Source organism: Drosophila melanogaster, chromosome 3R (assembly GCF_000001215.4).
Source record: "Drosophila melanogaster chromosome 3R".
Lineage (NCBI taxonomy): Eukaryota > Metazoa > Arthropoda > Insecta > Diptera > Drosophilidae > Drosophila > Drosophila melanogaster.
In genome coordinates, this window is record NT_033777.3 from 26,502,221 (window position 1) to 26,523,909 (window position 21,689).

The window sequence follows — 21,689 nt, forward strand, 5'->3', positions numbered from 1 at the left end:
CTATCTTGAGAATCATTATATTATATATTATTAAAACAAGCACTTAGCTTGCTTCCACTTTAAGAAGCAATAGAGTGAGTTATGCCATGTCTGTCGAGCTTTTTTTTCTCAGCATGCAAATAGAATTTCAGTTGCAGTTCTTGAAGTCGGGCTGAGGGGAGGGAAAACTGGTATAAGTGGCCAAGGCTGAAGGCTTCAAGCATAACAGATATCAAGGCAGCAAGCAAAGCAACAACAATGCCACCAGGCTGAAGAGCCGGCAAGCAAAATGCCATAAAAGACTTTAAACAAAAGCAAAATGAATGACACGCTGAGGATGTTGTGACGATGACGATATGACCGATGTCTCGACCATGGCCTACGACAACGTGATTTTCAGTAAGTTTCGCTGTGCCTACGTCTGCACTCATGTAGCTGTGGTTGTTTTCCATATGTACGTGTGCTTGTATGTATGTAGCTACCAGTATGTCGGTCGGTGGTCGTGTGTCAATTTAATGTCTGCTGCCCCGACGTCATCGTCGTCCTCATCATCGCCCTAACCATCATCATCATCAAAGTCGACAGTACCCATCTCCGTTGCAACTCCATTATGTTCCATACGAGCGTTTCCATCTTTCTCCTCTTTTTTTTTCTTAGCGTTAGCCTTTTCTCTTGGTGATTTACGTCGCTTTCAAGCATGACGTCAAATTGTATATAGCAGCGCAGTTTCGTGAAGGAATACTTAACAAAAATAACCCAGGAAACGCAGCAAAAAAGTAAGTAACAAAAGGATCCGACAGTTGGTTATCCAGTATTTAAACTTGTATCATTAGTCTCTTGTTCAAATGAAGACCATTTAATAACTGACGATGGAAATTACAGCACGTACAATATGCCTTTGGATCATGTTCAGCTATGGAAATATATTACAATCTCTAAACTGTAAGATTTCATGGCGTAATCTTGATGATAATGACCACTAGAAAATCAGCTGGGAGTTGAATGAATCTTTTAAGTCAAGTCCCTTCATGGGGTTATCCTTTGGGGTTATCGGCGGACGAATACAACTCCTCGAGTGACGGGTGTAAAAAGCTGAGAGCAACTCGGAGCTTGGTCTATGTGCACTGCATGGTAGTGTGTGCGTGCAAGTGCGTCTGTGTGAGAGTTCTTGTATTGACAGAGTGAGCAACGTTTTACAATAGCCGCCATTACGGAGTTACAGGAGCGGGGGAGCGAGTGGGACAGCAGGAGGGCCAGAGCGAGAGGGCTGACACAGCGTCTTCCACAGAAGCGTTTGCTTTTTGGCAGTTCTTTATTATGGCTTCCGACTACTTGAGTTGAGGGAGCCAGCGGGCCTTGTGGGGAAACGGTTATTTGATTGCCTTATCGAGTTTTATGGCTTTATTGAGTTGGGCCCCGGGGGGCGTGGTCGGGTGGCCGGATTGGGGGCGCTACTGTAAGCGAAACTAATGTAGTTGCTGCTCCTCAGCTCTTCGACAAAAGCAATCAAAAGGGAATCGAACTTGAAGTATTATGGACTTGAGATGTCTGATTGCCACCCAAAAAAAAGCGCAGTCTGTTTTTGAAAAAGTCCCAAAACGGGCTTAGCATACTAGCATACTAGGCCTGAAGTTACAAATACGAAATACGAAATACGAATTCGGTGTTCATTTTTCGACTATCTTGTATTTGTTATATTAAACATTACTTTCAGAACAGAGTTTATATAATATTTAAGTAACATCTATATTTTTGTTTGTTAAACAATTTTATCATTCATTTTGAGCAGTCTTCTTCGTATCACCTCCGTTTGCCACTGAATATTTTTGGTCATTTTTTGTTGGCTCCTTTGTGTTTTTGGGTTGAATAAGGATTGCCTGGTCATCTCTTTGGGTTTGGGATTCCTTTTAAAAGGGTTTCGGCGTTGGCTGCCACGCTTAATGAAGCAACCCTTAAAGTTTGGCACGTCTCGGCGCAGCCAGCAAATGAAAATGAAATTTCTACGTAGAACGAGTGCATTGAACTTGGCTGAAAAAAGTTCAGTTTGTTTAGCATCAATTTCTGTGTTTGTTTGTATATCTTTCTTGTTTCGCATTACGCTGAAAACGATGATGAAATTGCGAAAATAAATCGCCCGTCCATTTGTTCTAAATATACTGTTAAAGGAGTGGAGATGCTCGCGTGAGTTGAATATCAACCAATATTTTGAAAATTGAGTGCATTTATGTACATTATATAATAGACTATTAAGAACGCCAGCTGAAGTCTTGTGAGCTATGAGAAACCGCTTGGGTATCAGTTAATTTGCTTAATCAACATTATCCTTCTACCGTCCTACGATGCAATACCTAATTTAAGCCGTATTTAACTCAATGAGTAAAATCTGATATGATACGATTTAAATTGAGAAAATCGCCACTTACGCTTCTTCATAAATCCAACAAAAAAGCACGAGAGTCACGCTGGCATCTCTGGCTTAAACCTTTTAATGACTCAGGCAGCAGGCGCCGATCCTAATTTGCATAAGCACAGCTCAAAATTGCCAAAAAGAAAAACATATTTTTTGCGTAATCAGCGTCAATGCGACGACTCCTTCTTCCGGCCTCCGGCCAAAAAAAAAAAAAAACAAAACCAAAGCGAACCGAAACCGAAACGCACCGAACCTGTTTCTAATGGTGGGAACTTTCATTAACCAACTGCATGGCGACGACAAACCAAAAAAAAAAATAATATTGAGAATGAGAAAAATAGCAGGCAAACTGAAACCGGCCGGCAAATGGCGCTGCAAATTTGTTTATGCAAACGAGTCGCGGGGGTTTGGGGGAAATGGGAAGTGGGAACTGGGAACTCAGAACGGAATACTGAAAACTGAAAACTGCGGACCGGACGCCGGCAATTTGACCGAGTTAAAATATGCGCCGCTGACGTTTATGTTAATTTTTTCCACCATACGAAAGTCAACCGAAAAGTAATAATAATAACAAAAACACAGCGTTGGAAAAAAGCGGCAAATAAAAATGTAACCATAAAATTCTGTATAAAAAATTAAATATACCATAAAAGTACGGAGAATGCATGTCACGTTGCCGATGGCAGCAGCTGCAGACCCGCCAACAAGAAATGGCAACTCAAATTTGAACCTCGTTGAGTGGCAGCCCCTTTTTTAAGTGCAGTTGCAGGAGGAATAGCTTAATATTGTCGAAAATTCATTGAGACAGCCAACCGGTGCTACCGATGAGGTGACCCCACACCGTACTCATTCGCCGGCATTTACTCATTAACATTTATCTACCCTCCGGGATCTGCCAAGTTTCCAGTTTGTCTGCCCGGCTGCCGTGTGTCCGTATCCGTATGTGCTGAATTTATTTCATTAAAATCAAATTAACTTGTGATAAATGTTGCGAAATATATCATAAGAGATAGGAGCGAATGTGCAGCGAACAATGCTGCCCGCCGAATGTGTTCATGCCAACCCCAGCACTGAGAAAAATACTAGCAATCAAATGATGATCCATAAACGCATATTTAAGAGATATAATATATTTTTAGTTCACCCACAACTTTAAAACCATATTTCTAGATATGAAAACAATATACTCTAAGGTTTAAGAGGTATGCCATTTTCATTGAGATCGCTTTAGATATGCGGTAACTTTTTCCGAGTGCAACAAACAATGAACCTCCTTTTTGATATTTATCTACATTTAATTTTACTTTTATCCCCTTCCACACGTCCACATAACGTGCGCCGAAAAGTGAAGTAAAGTAGGGGTAGTGGAAAGAAAAGCAGAAGGCAGAGGGCAGCTCGGCTTGGCCATCGTTGCCAGAGAAATAAAATGCCATATCTGATTATGTAGAGCACATAAAGCGACGGGGGATGTGGGAATGGGGATCGGAAATGGGGAAGTCGAGGCAGCTGGGCGGAAAAAAGGTGGCCAATGTGGAGCTTGGCACATAGGAGATGCCTGGCATATTAGCGGAGACATAATGGACTAGAGATAAAGTAATGGCCGGTGCACTGGTCAGCAGGAGCATCGTCACCATTACCAGGAGCATCATTTGCCCAGTTGGCTAGATAGCCAGTTGGCCGGGGCAAGCAACTTTGTCAGAGATAACCAGCCCGGTTCAGTGGAATATGAAATCTCCTTTAGGGCAGCCAGAATCGTAGGAGGATGTCAGTGTCTGTCCACAGCATCAATGACTTTGACAAGCCCAGGCAAAGCAGTGTCAAGGATTGCCTGATGAAATGATGTGGCAATTTCATTGGACACCCAACACTCAAAAAAATTTGATTTTATGATTTCATTTACAGATCGTGATGATACTACCTATTTGTAGAAGGTCTATGAATCCTGCACAATTTATCCATTTGAAAACGTGAAAGTTACCTGAAAAGAAAGAAAATGTTTAGGATATTAATGCGTTGTATAAATATAAGTATATAAAGTATATAAAAACCGCACAAATAAAGTATAAAGTATATAAAAACCGCACAAATGTTCAAATAATAAAACACATTGAAATATAATACATCTGTCTTTGACATTTCAATGTTTAAGACTTGGAAATTTTGCTGTCAGTTCAAAATTCAAAGAGTGATTTGCCAAGTGCACTCGCTTTTGTGAAACCTTTCAAACTTAATTGCCACATTATGTGGCAGTGTTCCAAGTTGATGCGTCCAACTTGGCATATTTCAATTGTTAATCCAGCGATTGTGTGTGCCAGAGCCATCAACACTCCAAACATGTCAAGTGGCGAACGAAACTGGCAAAACTTTCCCGGCCAAGATCCCACAAAGTTTTTGCCCCCGTCGAATGGCTAAAGTTTTCCTGCCCAAAGCCCAAAGCCAGTTTAGTTCAGTTCATCTTCCTGTCACAGCTCGAGCTGCAAAATGTAATTGAAATGATTTATACAGTTCTTTTCTGTTTCAGTTTCAGCTTCAGCAGCAGCAGCACTACTACCACCAGCATCAGCTTCAGATTCTGTATCAGATTCTGCTTTCACAGCCACAGAACAGGAGAGAAGAGCTGAGCCATCACGCATACGTCCTGCTGCCCCTCATCGGATGAATATTTCACAATCGACTGTGACACCATGCACCGAGTGCAGCCCCTACCGAGTGGTCCGCTTAAAATGCAATTGGCAAATTACGGGCATGCCGGCAACTTGGCATTCAGCACGCGCTCGCACTTTATCATATCAATTTCAATTTGACTCGAATTAAGGAGGAAACGACAGGGACAAAAACAGAAACAGAAACCGAAACAGAAATACTGACACCGCAACAGGACTGGACTGTCTGTACAAATAAGCCAAAATAGCTTAAAACGCACAAGTATAATTACAATTTAGGCAACACTTAGCACAGTACACGAAAACGTTATCCAAGGGCCCGAATTCCGTGCCTCCTGCTGTGGCAAGGGTGAACCAAAAAGGGGAAAAAAAACAACAACAACCCAAGGCAGAATAAATAGGGGAACAGGGAATATGAAAAGGAGCTGGCAGGAGCAGAAGCTGCCTGCCAGACCCTTCAAAGGCTCGAAACGACAGGCCCAGAAGACAGGCCGCCAGCGGCGAGAGACGATGGCGTGAAGTGAAACTGCCAGTCGCGACAGCTGAGCCCCAGATCCAGATCCCAGTTCCCAGTTCCCGGTTGCCAGTTGCCAGATCCCCAGACCCAGATCTCAAACCCGGGCTCAGTCCCAGTTCCGTGTGCCACGAGCTCAACTTGAATTATGTGCGCCCCGTCTGCCAACTCGCAAACTCGCACTCGCAAAAATAGTTGTTCAAACTTAGAACAATTATTACAATTACACCCATAACATAATTTTATACATTGTAATACCACATTGGTAGCTTGAATATTAAGTAAAATTTTAAGAATGTGATATACGCAGCATTCTCTCAGTGTGCTCGTGCTGCGCGATGAATGGGTCGAAGGAAGTGGCGTTGAGTACTAGCATAAGGAAGCATAAGCTGAGCCAACCGAGCGGCACCCGAGCCGCAGAGCCAGGCAGTTTATGCAAAAGCAGGGTACAACCAGTCCAGGGGAAGCTGCTTTGGATCTGGCCTGGTAGGTATCGCTCCCTGTTGCCCCTAACTCCTGCCAATCTTCCCAGCCGCGTCCCTTTGTGCGCTTTTGCTAACATTGTGGAAGGAAACGCTGCTCGCGCTAATGATGACGATGATGTACTGCAGGACGTGTTGGTTTTTGCTCTTTGCTCAGCTCAGCTCAGTTCGTTCCTGTTCGGTTCGGTTCAAAACAAATTAAAATCAACCAGGAAGACGGGCCAGGAATTGCAGTGCAGTGCTAAGGACAGGATGCCTCCGCCGGCAGACTGCTTTACATGATAATTTTATGTTTTTACGTAATTATGCTAATGGATGGATTTGCCTGGCGCCCGAAACCTTGCGACTTTGTAAAACTGCAAATTTATATCAAAGTGTTAATTATGCTAGTGGAGCGGAGCTTGGGCCAGCAAAGCCGAGCCGTACCGAGTCAAGCCAAGCCATTGGCCATTTAATTTACTGCCAGAAAAAGATGCCTTCTATATATCCGTCTATATCTTCGCATCCACATTCTTGGCTACCTGGCTCCCATGTGAGCGCATAAATTTTGCGCCGCATGTCAGTGAGGAGCAAAAAAAAAAAAAACAAATGCCTTTATGATTTGTCGCAAATTACTTTAGAAAAGTTCGGAACACCGGGGCTCACGTTCGACAAACAACAATAAATCACGGCAGTGGGAGCAAATGTTTGAAAGCCATTCTGCTGCACATATGAAAAAGTTTTTGCAGTTGACGCCACCTGTAACAGAATTTAATTAACAAATTGGATCTGCGTATGGCAAATGTACATCAAATGCTTCATTAGGCACTGAAACATCTTGATTTCGTATGCTGCTCATTTTTTGGGTCGATTTGCTGGCAAAGTGGTTACAATATGTGTCATTGATTAATTGGCAGAACCTCATCGAATCACATTTAATCTCCCCACGTTCTGTAGGCCACTAATCTGTGCGGTGAAAAAGTATTGGGGATTGGGAATCACAAGAGCTTTTCGGCAGTTAGTAGACATGAGTAAGTTTCCAAACCAGTTTTGGGAGAACAAAACCAATTATTTTCACAGCTAAATCTGGCTTTAGTGTGATTTATGATGGTCCCATCGTATCGAACAACAGAGGAGACATTTGGTTCTTAAATATGTAAACTACCTGTAAATTAATTCCCTTAAATGCACATCAGGGAAATACCATAGACAGAGTAGTGATAGTCTTCTTATGTTTTTGTGAACCAAACAATCCGAAAAATTTGAAAAAATAAAAGACAAGATTATGTTTGTATTATAAATATTCGTAAGCTCTTATATTTGCCAGTTTAAAGAAGAATTATTAGCAATCGTGTTTTTTAATTTTACATTTTCTTAGTGCAGCTATTCAAACACAAAATCAAATCAGTCTTTTCGTTGTTTCTACACTCAACCTGAAGGAGAGACACGCTCAACCTGTTTGCCCCATAACTCATCTGAAGAGCGCTCTTCACGGAAAAATATAAATTTTCCGCTACGAAATCCTGCCCTGAAGAGCCTCCAGCTCACCTGTGCCATCCAGGCCATCCGGGCCTTTAGAACAAAACAAATAGCCTTGTCATTTATTCGTCCGGCCACGTTGCTAGGACACATATTGAATGGAGGAGCGCATGGTGAACTGGCTGGAGCCCTCTATCAAGTGTTTCTAGTTCCTATAACAGCCAAATTGAGTGGGCACCGGCTATAGCGATCTTATCTGGCCAGCGATGACACGTGCTGTCCTGGCCTGGTCTGGTCTGGACTGGAATGGACTGGAATGGTCAGCTCTGCGTATACGCAATGTGTCGCAAATGAAACGTTGCTAAGTGGGTTTCGTTATTAGATGACCGCAAATTCTATTAGTTCGCCTGGAGCGAAATTAATTAGGCTCGCAAATCAACAAGTGTGTTTGTGGCGGAAAGCCGTGATTTTGACTTTTCCCATCGTAAATGAAATATTCAACGGTGGTTGTTGTCCATATATTTTGTAGCTGCCGATTTCTTGAGCCGTACGTACAATGCCGGCACAAAATAAAAACCAATTAATTATGACCAAATACAATGTAAACACAATGAATTGAAGCGAGGCGCAGGCCGCAACGACAGTGCCACGAGAATAATTTCATAATGGCAGTCTGGGTAATTTACGTTACGTATACGCACTATGTGACGGCACAAGAAAAAACTTTTAAGTATAAGTTTCAGAGGAAAAATGCAAGCAGATTAAGTACCATTTTGAAAGTATAAGAATTTAATCTCATCGAAAACAACCGAAAAATTCATTTTGATAGTTGTTCACACATGAACACGAATATATTTAAAGACTTACAATTTTGGGCTCCGTTCATATCTTATGTAAATGAATCGAGAGCGATAAATTATATTTAGGATTTTGTTATCTAAGGCGACATGGGTGCATTGCTCAAAAACATGTAATTTAAGTGCACACTACATGAGTCAGTCACTTGAGATCGTTCCCCGCCTCCTAAAATAGTCCCTTAGTGGGAGACCACAGATAAGGTCCTCGCCGCTCAAGATAGGCAGATGTGCCCGAGCGTGGGACCTCGATAAGGCGGGGACTATTTACTTAGGCCTCTGCGTAGGCCATTTACTTTAAGATGCGATTCTCATGTCACCTATTTAAACCGAAGATATTTCCAAATAAAATCAGTTTCTTACAAAAACTCAACGAGTAAAGTCTTCTCATTTGGGATTTTACATTTGGTCAATCGAGCCTTTAATCGACTCTGCAGTTTCCCCCTACCAAAGGTAAGGAACTCAGAGAAAGGCCAGCTCCTTTAAGCATCTTACAGCTAAAGGTAGCAAAAATAAGTGACTCTTGTTTCCCCCTACCAAAGGTAAGGAACAGAGTATAAATATAAAAAGCAAAAAGATACAAAAGAATCTTTTATGTTTTAAAACAAGCACCTTATAGTCTATAGCTAAAGGTTGCTTTGTGTACCATTATAAATTGTGGTAAGGCGTGCTTGAGGCCATACATCAGCAATTGTGAAATTAAAAAGTGCATAACAAAAGTGCCTTATAAATGCTCTAATAGCATTAAATCAGCTCATAAATAGAGTGCAGTGTATATGCCAAAAGAGCATAAATGCCGAAATAAATGGCTAAAAAACAAAAAATCTGACTGGACTACAAAAATAATAAAACGTGCCAAAAAAAAAAAAAAATCATCTTTAAACATCGACGGAGCCTTAAAGAAGAGAAGGAAGTCAAATTCAAAGGAGCCTCTACCAGCAGCAGAAGCAGCAACAACAGCAGCAGCAGAAGCAGCAACAGCAGTAGCAACAGCAGCAACAACAGCAGCAACAGCAGCAGCAACAACAACGACATCAGCTAAGTCAAAACAAGAATTTTCTGTTTATCCAAACACACATATATATATAAATACATATAAAATACATATACACGTACTATATATATTAAGAAATTACAAAAAATTTTCAAAATGATGTCAGAAAAGACTATTCAATTCCTTAAGAAGCAGTCCGAAATTATTTTGGAAATTAGAAAGTTGGAAGTAAAACCAACATTAACAGATGTAGAAATTCTAAAATTAAATGAGCTTCAAAAAGGTTTCATTGCTAATCATAGCAATTTGTTAAAGATCGGCGTTGTCGATCATGAATATTTTAACGCGAAGCAGTATGATTTAATAATGATGGTGTTAGAAAAAATTAAAAATAAAAATGAAAAAATTAAGGGCGAGTCGGTAGAAAACACTTTCCCTAAATCAAACACTGTCCCTAAATCAAACCCTCCCCCTACATTAAACCTTGAAATGCGTGGTCACCCTGAAAAAGAGGGTATAGCACAAAACAACGCTTTAAAAGTAGAGCAGGCATTTCGTAATAATGTTGGCCAATTTCGAGTATATCTAGAAGATACGTCTAAACTAATAGACAGTAGTCCAGATTTCCTTAAAATAAGGAAAAATAAAATTGAATTTTTATGGCATAAAATAGATAACCTGATTGAACAGGTGAATAGTCATTTTGAGAGTTCGCTATTCGAAGAAGAAATTAGCGAACTTGAATTTGACAAACAAAATATTCTTACAGCCATTAATAGTCGACTCAGTGGCACAATAAATAAAGCTGAAATGTCGACGGTTGTTAAGGCGGAGGAGTTACCAACCCTGCCTAAAATACAGATTCCCACCTTCTTTGGTGATTCCAAAGAATGGGATCTTTTTAATGAACTCTTTACAGAGCTCATACATGTGAGAGAGGATCTCAGTCCTTCTCTCAAATTTAATTATCTAAAGTCAGCATTAAAAGGAGAAGCCAGAAATGTGGTTACTCATTTACTGCTCGGCTCTGGAGAAAATTATGAAGCCACTTGGGAGTTTTTGACCAAGCGATATGAGAATAAAAGAAACATATTCTCAGATCATATGAATAGGCTTATGGATATGCCAAATTTAAATTTAGAATCCAATAAGCAAATAAAGACATTTATTGACACGATTAACGAGTCAATTTATATTATAAAATTAAAGGCACAATTACCAGAAGATGTGGATGCAATTTTCGCTCACATAATTCTTCGGAAATTCAATAAAGAATCACTCAATTTATATGAAAGCCATGTTAAAAAGACAAAAGAAATACAGGCACTTTCTGATGTCATGGACTTTTTAGAGCAAAGGCTCAATTCTATATCATCATTCTCACAGGAAGTAAAACCTGTAAAGAAAATGATTAATAATAACAAGAATAAAAATTATAGTGACAATTGTGCATATTGCAAACTACCAGGGCATTATTTAATTCAATGCCATAAATTTAAAATAATGAATCCAGCAGAACGGTCTGACTGGGTAAGAAAAAATGGGATTTGCCTAAGATGTCTGAGGCATCCGTTTGGTAAAAAATGTATAAGCGAGCAGCTTTGTTCGACTTGTCGTAAACCTCACCACACGTTACTTCACTTTGCAGGTCATAATCCAGAAAAAGTGAATACGTGTAGAACAACAGGTCAAGCCTTGTTGGCCACGGCCTTGATTCAAGTAAAGTCGAGGTATGGAGGCTTTGAACAATTAAGAGCATTGATTGATAGTGGCTCTCAAAGCACAATTATTTCAGAAGAGTCTGCACAGATTCTAAAATTGAAAAAATTTCGGTCTCATACTGAAATAAGTGGAGTATCTTCCACAGGAACGTGCATCTCCAAGCACAAAGCGGTTATTTCGATAAGAAATTCTCCGAAAAATTTAGAAATTGAAGCAATTATTCTCCCAAAACTTATGAAGGCACTTCCAGTCAACACGATTAATGTTGATCAGAAAAAATGGAAGAACTTTAAATTAGCCGACCCCGATTTTAATAAACCGGGTCGCATTGATTTAATCATTGGAGCAGACGTATATACTCACATTCTGCAAAATGGAGTTATAAAAATAGACGGTCTCCTTGGGCAAAAAACTGATTTCGGGTGGATAGTTTCTGGATGTAAAAAATCCAAAGGAAAAGAAACCATTGTAGCCACAACAATAGAAATAAAAGAGTTAGATCGCTACTGGGAAGTGGAAGAAGAAGAAAAAGATGATATCGAGTCTGAAATCTGTGAAAATAAATTTATCAAAACGACAAAAAAAGATTCAGATGGGCGATACATTGTGTCAATTCCATTCAAGGAGGATGTCACCTTAGGAGATTCAAAGAAACAAGCGATAGCTCGTTACATGAATCTGGAGAAAAAACTAAAAAGAAATGAAAAACTTAAGGTTGACTACACTAAATTCATGAATGAATACATGGATTTAGGACACATGATTGAAGTGAGTGATGAAGGCAAATATTTTTTACCGCACCAGGCAGTGATTAGAGATTCAAGCCTTACGACCAAATTGAGAGTAGTTTTTGATGCTTCAGCAAAAACTACGAATAACAAAAGTTTGAACGACATAATGTGGGTTGGGCCACGAGTTCAAAAAGATATTTTTGACATTATTATTAAATGGAGAAAATGGGAATTTGTTGTTTCGGCAGACATTGAAAAGATGTACCGACAAATTAAAATAGATAATAATGATCAAAAATATCAATATATTTTATGGAGAAATTCTCCAAAAGAAAAAATTAAAACATATAAATTAACCACAGTCACTTACGGAACTGCATCTGCACCATATTTGGCTACCAGGGTTCTGGTAGATATTGCAGATAAATGTAAAAACCAAGTTATTAGTGCAATAATTAGGAATGATTTCTATATGGATGACCTAATGACTGGAGCTGATTCGGTAGAAGAAGCTAATAAATTAATAACATTAATTCCCCATGAATTGCAGAAAGTTGGATTCAACTTAAGGAAATGGATTTCCAACAATTCCAAAATATTAACCACTGTGGAGGACACAGGGGACAATAAGGTTCTCAATATTATCGAAAATGAATGTGTTAAAACTTTAGGACTAAAATGGGAACCTCAAAAGGATTTATTTAAGTTCAGCGTAAATTGTAATGATGAATCAAAAAATATAAATAAGCGCGTTGTGTTATCAACGCTAGCAAAAATATTTGATCCGTTAGGATGGTTGGCACCAGTCACGGTTTCAGGAAAACTTTTTATTCAAAAACTTTGGATAAATAAAAGTGAATGGGATCAGGAATTATCCATAGAAGATAAAAATTATTGGGAAAAATATAAAGAAAATTTATTATTGTTAGAGAATATTCGAATCCCAAGGTGGATTAATTCAAACAGTTCTTCAGTCATTCAGATTCACGGATTTGCGGACGCCTCCGAAAAAGCATATGCTGCAGTAGTCTATGCTAAAGTAGGACCTCATGTTAATATAATAGCTAGCAAAAGTAGAGTCAACCCTATAAAAAATAGGAAGACAATTCCCAAACTCGAGCTGTGTGCAGCTCACCTGCTTAGTGAATTAATCCAAAGACTAAAAGGATCAATTGACAATATAATGGAGATCTATGCTTGGAGTGATTCCACGATTACCTTAGCATGGATTAACAGTGGTCAAAGTAAGATCAAATTTATAAAAAGAAGAACGGATGACATTCGGAAATTAAAAAATACTGAATGGAATCATGTTAAGTCAGAGGATAATCCAGCAGATTTAGCATCCAGGGGAGTGGATTCTAACCAGTTGATCAACTGTGATTTTTGGTGGAAAGGTCCGAAATGGCTAGCAGACCCAAAAGAACTTTGGCCTCGGCAGCAGTCTGTAGAAGAACCTGTCTTAATAAATACAGTATTAAATGACAAAATAGATGATCCTATTTACGAATTAATAGAAAGGTATTCCAGTATAGAAAAACTTATACGTATAATAGCATACATAAATAGATTCGTGCAGATGAAAACAAGAAATAAAGCCTATTCATCAATTATTTCAGTAAAGGAGATAAGAATAGCGGAAACAGTTGTTATTAAGAAACAACAAGAATACCAGTTTAGGCAAGAGATAAAGTGCCTTAAAATCAAAAAGGAAATCAAGACAAATAATAAAATATTGTCATTGAATCCATTTTTGGACAAGGATGGGGTTCTAAGAGTTGGAGGAAGATTGCAAAATTCCAATGCAGAATTTAATGTTAAACATCCAATCATTTTAGAAAAATGCCACCTAACAAGCTTATTAATAAAAAATGCTCATAAGGAAACATTGCATGGAGGGATAAACCTAATGCGAAACTATATCCAAAGAAAGTATTGGATTTTCGGGTTGAAAAATTCGTTGAAAAAGTATTTAAGAGAATGTGTAACGTGTGCAAGGTATAAACAAAATACAGCTCAGCAAATAATGGGTAACTTGCCAAAATATAGAGTGACGATGACATTCCCGTTTCTTAATACTGGAATAGATTACGCAGGTCCTTATTATGTTAAATGTTCAAAAAATCGTGGCCAAAAAACATTTAAAGGATACGTTGCTGTATTCGTTTGCATGGCCACCAAAGCCATACACTTAGAAATGGTAAGCGATCTAACTTCAGACGCATTTTTAGCAGCACTCAGAAGATTTATTGCTAGACGGGGAAAATGTTCCAATATCTATTCAGACAACGGAACAAATTTTGTAGGAGCTGCAAGAAAATTAGATCAAGAGTTATTTAATGCAATACAAGAAAATATAACGATTGCAGCGCAGCTTGAAAAGGACAGGATTGATTGGCATTTTATTCCCCCGGCAGGACCTCACTTCGGAGGTATTTGGGAAGCTGGAGTTAAGTCAATGAAATACCATTTAAAGCGTATAATCGGCGACACTATTTTGACTTACGAAGAAATGTCAACTCTTTTATGTCAAATAGAAGCATGCTTAAATTCAAGGCCATTATACACTATAGTTAGTGAGAAGGACCAACAAGAAGTTTTAACACCAGGTCATTTTTTAATTGGAAGACCACCTTTAGAAATAGTCGAACCAATGGAAGATGAAAAAATCGGAAATTTGGATAGGTGGAGACTTATCCAAAAAATGAAGAAAGATTTCTGGGTTAAGTGGAAAAGTGAATATTTGCATACGCTCCAGCAAAGGAATAAATGGAAAAAGGAAATTCCTAATATAGAAGAAGGGCAAATAGTTTTATTAAAGGATGAGAATTGTCATCCTGCAAGATGGCCTTTAGGAAAGGTGGAAAAGGTGCATAAGGGGAATGATGATAAGGTCCGAGTGGCTAAAGTAAAGATGCAGGAAGGATATATCACTAGACCCATTACTAAAATTTGTCCCTTGGAAGGAATAAAGTCTGTTGACAAAAATGAGGCTGACCAAGAGCCAAAAAGACGAACTAGAGCGACATCGGGAATGTCCAAGATCGGAATCATTATGGCAATGTTGTTGTTTGTGTTAAGTTGTCAAGTTTCTAGCGCATTACCTAAAGATATAGCACCAAGATATTCTATAGACAAAATAAATAAAACCTCAGCAATATATCTAGACCCGCTAGGAGATGTTGAGATTGTGAGTACTTCTTGGAATTTGGTTATCTATTATAAAATGGATCCATATTTTAAAATGTTAACAAAGGGTAATGCGCTTATACAAAGTATGAGGAAAGTTTGCGAAAGACTTCATAGCTTTGAAGAGCAATGTAGTCTAGTCTTAGATAATATGCAAAGTCAGTTATCGGAACTTGAAGAAAACAATAAATTGTTTATGATACAGTCTAGATCTAGAAGCAAGCGTGCTCCTTTCGAATTTATGGGTTCCTTGTATCATATTTTATTTGGTATAATGGATGAAGATGATAGAGAGCAATTAGAAGAAAATATGAAGAATTTGTTAGATAACCAGAACAACCTTGATAAACTAATTCAAAAACAAACATCTGTGGTTGATTCAACTTCTAATCTATTAAAGAGAACAACAGAAGATGTTAACTCCAATTTTAGAAGTATGCAAATAAGAATTGAGAACATGACAGAAGTTCTTAAAGAAAATTATTATGTTTATAAGGAATCAATAAAATTCTTTATGATTACGAAACAGCTACACTCATTGATTGAAGAAGGCGAAAAAATTCAAGCAGGCATTATAAGCCTGTTGATTGATATTAATCACGGTAGGCTAAATACAAATATTCTCAGGCCAAATCAGCTTAAAAAAGAAATTGCCAAAATTCAGCAGAGTCTTTCGGAGAACCTAGTAATTCCAGGAAAACGGTCAGGTACGGAACTTAAGGAGGTGTATACACTGTTAACAGCCAGGGGTTTATTCATCGACGATAAATTGATCATTAGTGCAAAAGTGCCTCTGTTTAGCAGGCATCCATCCAAATTGTTCAGGCTTATTCCGGTGCCAATTCGAAATGAAGATCGGATAATAATGGTGCATACAACGTCCGAATATTTAATTTATAATTTTGAGATAGATTCCTATCACATAATGACGGAAGCCACATTAAATCAATGTCAGAAATGGCAACTAAATAAGAGAATATGCAAAGGAAGTTGGCCCTGGAATTCAGCGAATGATAATGCATGTGAGATTCAGCCTCTAAAGCCAGATAAAGCGGCGAACTGCATCTATAAAACAGTAGTCGACTCTAAAAGTTACTGGGTAGAGTTAGAAAAGAAAAGTAGTTGGTTGTTTAAGGTTCCTGCGAATTCAAAAGTCCGTCTGCAATGTACTGGCTCTCAAATTGAATTGTTTGATTTGCCTCAGCAAGGAGTTTTAAGCATTGCGCCATATTGTACGGCAAGAACCGACGATAAAATTCTAGTTGCCCACCATAACATTCAGTCCGAAAGTGAAGAATTATTATCAACACCTTATATAGGAGAAGTTAGTGAAGCGCCGAAGATTATTTGGGATCCGCTGAAACTATCAATATTAAATCATACTGAGGAATTTGAACGATTGAATAATGAAATTAAATTTATGAAAGAGAACCATCAAAAATTGAAAGATTTACATTTCCATCATATTTCCGGACATGCTGGATTAATTATTGCTTTAATACTAATGATAGTATTAATAATATATTTCATACGGAAATGTGCTGTGCAACAAAGAATGCAAGCAATAACCTTTGCAGGTCCGTTGCCAGTACTATAAATATCAATAGTAAATAAACAATAAAATAATATAACAAATAAAAATATACAGTCCACTATATCGTTGTTTAATAGAAAATGTACTTCTACATAGAAAAAGCAAAATGTTTAAAATAAGTTAATTGAGTACAAATTGTTGAATTAAAAATAATATAAACCATAATTGTAATCCAATAAAATTAAAAGCCAGAAAAACTAGGCCCATTGAAATCTTAGTTGCAAAATAAATGAACATATATCAAATAAATACAGTCCACTACTGTTATAAATGCAACTAATATACTAATGTACATCTCAGCTTGCTGGCCCTTTGGCAGAATGTTCACACATGAACACGAATATATTTAAAGACTTACAATTTTGGGCTCCGTTCATATCTTATGTAAATGAATCGAGAGCGATAAATTATATTTAGGATTTTGTTATCTAAGGCGACATGGGTGCATTGCTCAAAAACATGTAATTTAAGTGCACACTACATGAGTCAGTCACTTGAGATCGTTCCCCGCCTCCTAAAATAGTCCCTTAGTGGGAGACCACAGATAAGGTCCTCGCCGCTCAAGATAGGCAGATGTGCCCGAGCGTGGGACCTCGATAAGGCGGGGACTATTTACTTAGGCCTCTGCGTAGGCCATTTACTTTAAGATGCGATTCTCATGTCACCTATTTAAACCGAAGATATTTCCAAATAAAATCAGTTTCTTACAAAAACTCAACGAGTAAAGTCTTCTTATTTGGGATTTTACAATAGTTTTTATTTTTTGAAACCAAACCAAGTAATGATTATATTTTTTTCAAGTGCCATTGACTTCAGTTCCAGTTTCAGCTCCACTTATTATGTAAGCGAGCATTAAACTACTTGCATAAATCACTTGCCTGGCAACGGACACTGCCTTGGGGCCCTGGCGGTGATTAATTATTGGAAAAACTGCTACAAAGGACTCGTGAGTCTGCAGACGAAATCTCTTACAGCTCGCTCCATTCATATATCGCTGCTATCGCTGGTCGCCGATATGTATATGCAACAAAAATGGAATGTTTTTCATTTCTCGCATAATTCAATTGATGTTGGCATTTCCATTTAAAAGCAAAAATAATAAAAAGAGAAAATAAAATTGAATCATAAACGCACTTTCCTTCTCGACACAAATCCGACGTTGCGAATCATTGCACAGAGAGAAAAACATGACGTTTCAAGTCTGAATAACTTGTAATTAAGTTATTTTTGGATATTAATTTTAATGATGGCCACAACAGCTGAAAAGTAAAGCTAGCCTGTTTTATTAAGTCATTTATTTAATTTTCCAAGAACTAATCAAAAAACTAATCACCAATTTATACTTTTTTTCTGCTGCTGTGTTTATCACAACGCTTTACAGGCCCCCAAGGCCCGGATGTGTTGTTGTCAGTTCTCCCCGAGGGCAATATGACAATTAGTTACCAAAGCAACAACAGAAATACCTACAAATGACAGCAAAATACACAGGGGAGTGGGCATGCTAACATTTCTATGGAGTGGTCTATATATGGACGGCGTTGGTCCTGGATGCAGAGGACATGAAGGACGTGGAGGACACACACACCGCACAACATGGCCGCATGGCAGCCATTTTGGTGGCATCAGAGGACACTCAATGGCGGCAGCAGGAGCACGGAGTGAAAAGTCGCTTCGATGTGGAACGATACATTTAGTTGATTTTTCACTGGGAGCAGAGCAACGGCAGGCATTTAATTAGAAAATACGTATACGCCGCATGGTACGTGCTCGCAATCACGTGCTTGCCGCCTTCACGTTGCCACGACAGCACGGAATCCCTGTCAACTAATTCATCAATTTTTTCTCATTTTTCTCGCAAATTTTGTTTTAATGATTTCTGCACCGCCTTCGTTCTGCGGACAACATTAGCTTTTTAAATTCTACGTCTTTTTTTAGCTTAAAGCTTCGCGCCGAATCATCGTGCTCTGCATAATTAAGATAAGTTGCACAGTGCTCGAAAGTAATTAGCTGAGATATTTATTACAATTACCTGTCAGCGAGAACGAGTGCACTTGGAATTGCGTGTAAATGAACTTTGCCAAGTCAAGTCGTGCACTTGGCTCTAACTATGTTAATTCGTGTGATAGTTTGTCGTGGCTCCAAATGTCAAACGGTTGGCGGTACAGTGGGTCCAAAAGTTGTGGGCCTGATAAATGGCCTAGTCAAAAAAAACTTTAAATAACTTGTTATGTGCCGACTTAAAACCATATTACCGCAAAGATAAACGTTCTCATTAAATATATCGCTTCGAAGAGTTGGAGGAACCCCCGAAAAATACATTTCGTGGTCGAAACCTCTTTATTTTCGGGCCATTAAGCGTGCTGGCCAAAGGGCAAAGGCAGGAAAAAAGATGTGAAAGAAAAAAAAACCACACTAATTCGGAGAGAAACATTAAAAATATTTCCATAGACTTGTAGACTTTGTACTTGGCCAACTGCTGGTATCACAACCATTCTTAGGCAATTAGGCTCACTGTGCCAGATTATTAGACAAGATCCAGCTAAGCGGATTAGCTGTAATGTTAATTAAAACTTTATCTCAAGCCCCGCACTCTTTGCGAAACTAATTTGCAAACAAAGTTAATCACGTTCCTCGCATTGATATCCAATATAAGCCGCAATGATTTCTAAATACTCTTGCATATCGCACATTTATGCAAATTATCTGCGAGTGAGCTAATTGTGTATTAATTAAATAGCAGTTCTGTGCCTAAGCCTCCATAATTCATATACACTTAGTGGGAGGATTATGCTTTGTCAAGTATCAATAGCCGGCAAATGAAATCAAATCAATTATTTCGGCTATGCGACTGCTCAACTGATGAAGCCCAGCAATCTCCGAGAAACTATTCGCACACAAAGACTACGTGTGTATCCATAGTAATCTGGATGCCTTATAAGCCAGGCAGCAATTTGCATAAACAATTAATCATGCAAAGCGTGAAACGTGCGCAAAATTCGAAAAGAACAACAAACTAAATTTAGTTGTGCCACAGACTCGCTGGAAGGAAAGAAATACATCCACCATGTCGATGGACTGACAAAGGGGAACTATGGCCCACGAGCTTGTCTGAAATTCATAGAAATTGCACCGCATATGATTCAATTTCGCCTTTCAGCCAGGCGACTTGCGCTGAGCCTGCTCAAAAACTAGCAGAAGGCAGCAGGCAGCTAGCGGCAGCGCCAATAAACGTGGCCCAAAAGAATGCAGTCCGAAAACCAGTTTAGCGTACAGCCTGTGGACTACTCGATCTCCAGCGTGCAGAGCACTATACACCGAAAAATACACGATGGAAAAACAAACAAAAATACAGCAATAAAAAAAACACACAGAATCGGTAGCAGCCCAAATACACCGGAAATAATGGATTATCTAACTCCTTATCTAAGTCCTTGCTAAGTGAATTTATACTTTTTGTACCTTTAAACACAAAAGTAATAAAAGTAGTATGCTAAAGCTGCAAGAAACATGTATATGTACTCAATCGAATTTATTGCCTACTTCGATTGCATTTTTCATTGTGTACCACTAGCTACAACAACAAGTGAACCAAATTCTTTTTAACGAGCTTGCACGAACATTTGATCCCGCGGACCCAGAGCAGCAGGTAAGTGGGGTTTTGCCAAAAAGCGAAGCGAAAAGATTGAAAACCAAAAAAAAAAAAAAAACTGAAAACCAAAAAAATAAAAAGGCAAAAAGAACCAGCCAAAAAGCCGAAAGAAAAAAGCCAGTGCCAGCCATGGCCAAGAAGTGTTAAACCCGAGCCAAGTTTTTGCCTGGCCTGTCCGTGTCCGTGTTCATATCTCGTGTCAATTTGCAAGCTGACTTCTTTTTTATTCATTCCTTGGCCATGCTCTCCATTTATTTAATGCCTTTTTAGTTGAGTTTTGGTTTTCGCCTCTACTTTTTGTTATTCGGCGCAATTTAATTGCAAGCGGGCACACCCTTGCACACACACCTCAACTTGAGCTTCTTGTCTCTGGTATACTTTTTTCGGCTTTTTGGTGGCTTCTCCTCGGTTGGCTAGGTTCCTAAAAAATGCCTGAGACACATGCAACGCCACTAGATGGCGAACGATAATGGCGATGGCTAATATAATTATATATTTATGAAATTAAGCAAATTATGCTAAATGCATTTTATTATTTAGTTAACCGCACCACCGCCGAACGATGAAACATTTTCCGTCGGCCACTTCAATCCCACTTCATTCATGAGATTTTGGTCTTGGTTTTGGTTCTGGCTCCTCGGGAGTGGTTCTCCTATCTGGGGCTCTGCCACTCCGACCGGGGCCCCTGGAATCGGGACAAAGATTCCGACGAGACGGCGGCAGACTGACGGACCGACCATTTGGGATCGGCACTGGCCGCTGGTGTTGATTGGTAAGCGTGGAATACAAATTAATAAATTACACACCGAGCTCTTTCTTTTGTCTTCATGTCCATAAGCTTCATGGCAATTTTTTTAATTTATGCTCTTAGTGTCATTGTTTTTCTTTTTTTTTTTTTTGGCAAGAAGTCTTTGATTCCGCAGAAGAAGAAATATATGTACATGAGAAATATTATATACAAATCCACAAATGCTACAAATTAACTAAAATTGGAATCACAAAAAAAAAAAATGTTGTGTATTATCCTTGTTAACTTTTCATAATCGAATCTCCGCGAATTAACTTTTTAATTTTTCTTCATTAAACCAACATAATTATCTACACTAATTATGTGCCAACTCGAATATTCAGATTTATGAGCTTGTGTGAAGTTTCAAATCATATTAATCACCATCTGATTTTTTGCACGCAAAACATTCAATTATAATAAAATGCTTTAATCGAATAATGTGGAAAATTCCATTTTCCAGTTCAATGGAGCTTAATTTATTATGCATATATGTAATTAAATTTACTAAATGGTAAGGTAGATTTCTGAAAATTGAAAACACCGAAACACGTTCTGCATATTTAGCTTTCACATTTTTTGTAACACGCTTGATGCATATGCTCAAATTCACTTTGACATGAATATCTCTTGACGCAGATTAAAAAAGAAAAATACATGTAC

The 21,689-nt window shown here is 38.5% G+C and overlaps 1 protein-coding gene and 2 long non-coding RNA genes across 7 annotated transcripts in view, besides 1 other annotated feature; 1 reads left to right on the forward strand and 2 right to left on the reverse strand.

The window, feature by feature from the left end:
• plum overlaps positions 1 to 21,689 on the reverse strand; it is a 65,140-nt gene that overhangs the window by 32,143 nt on the left and 11,308 nt on the right. The gene's annotated exons all lie outside the window — the stretch shown is intronic.
• lncRNA:CR46083 (long non-coding RNA:CR46083) lies at positions 7,319 to 7,880 on the reverse strand. Its single transcript, NR_133460.1, has one exon. It is a non-coding gene; the product is annotated as a long non-coding RNA:CR46083 (long non-coding RNA).
• Positions 8,337 to 17,339: a mobile genetic element.
• lncRNA:CR45226 (long non-coding RNA:CR45226) lies at positions 17,360 to 20,059 on the forward strand. 2 transcript variants are annotated; one of them, NR_125270.1, is made up of 2 exons: positions 17,360 to 17,536; positions 17,972 to 20,059. It is a non-coding gene; the product is annotated as a long non-coding RNA:CR45226 (long non-coding RNA). The 2 variants fall into 2 exon arrangements; NR_125271.1 differs by having other exon boundaries at positions 17,360 to 17,431.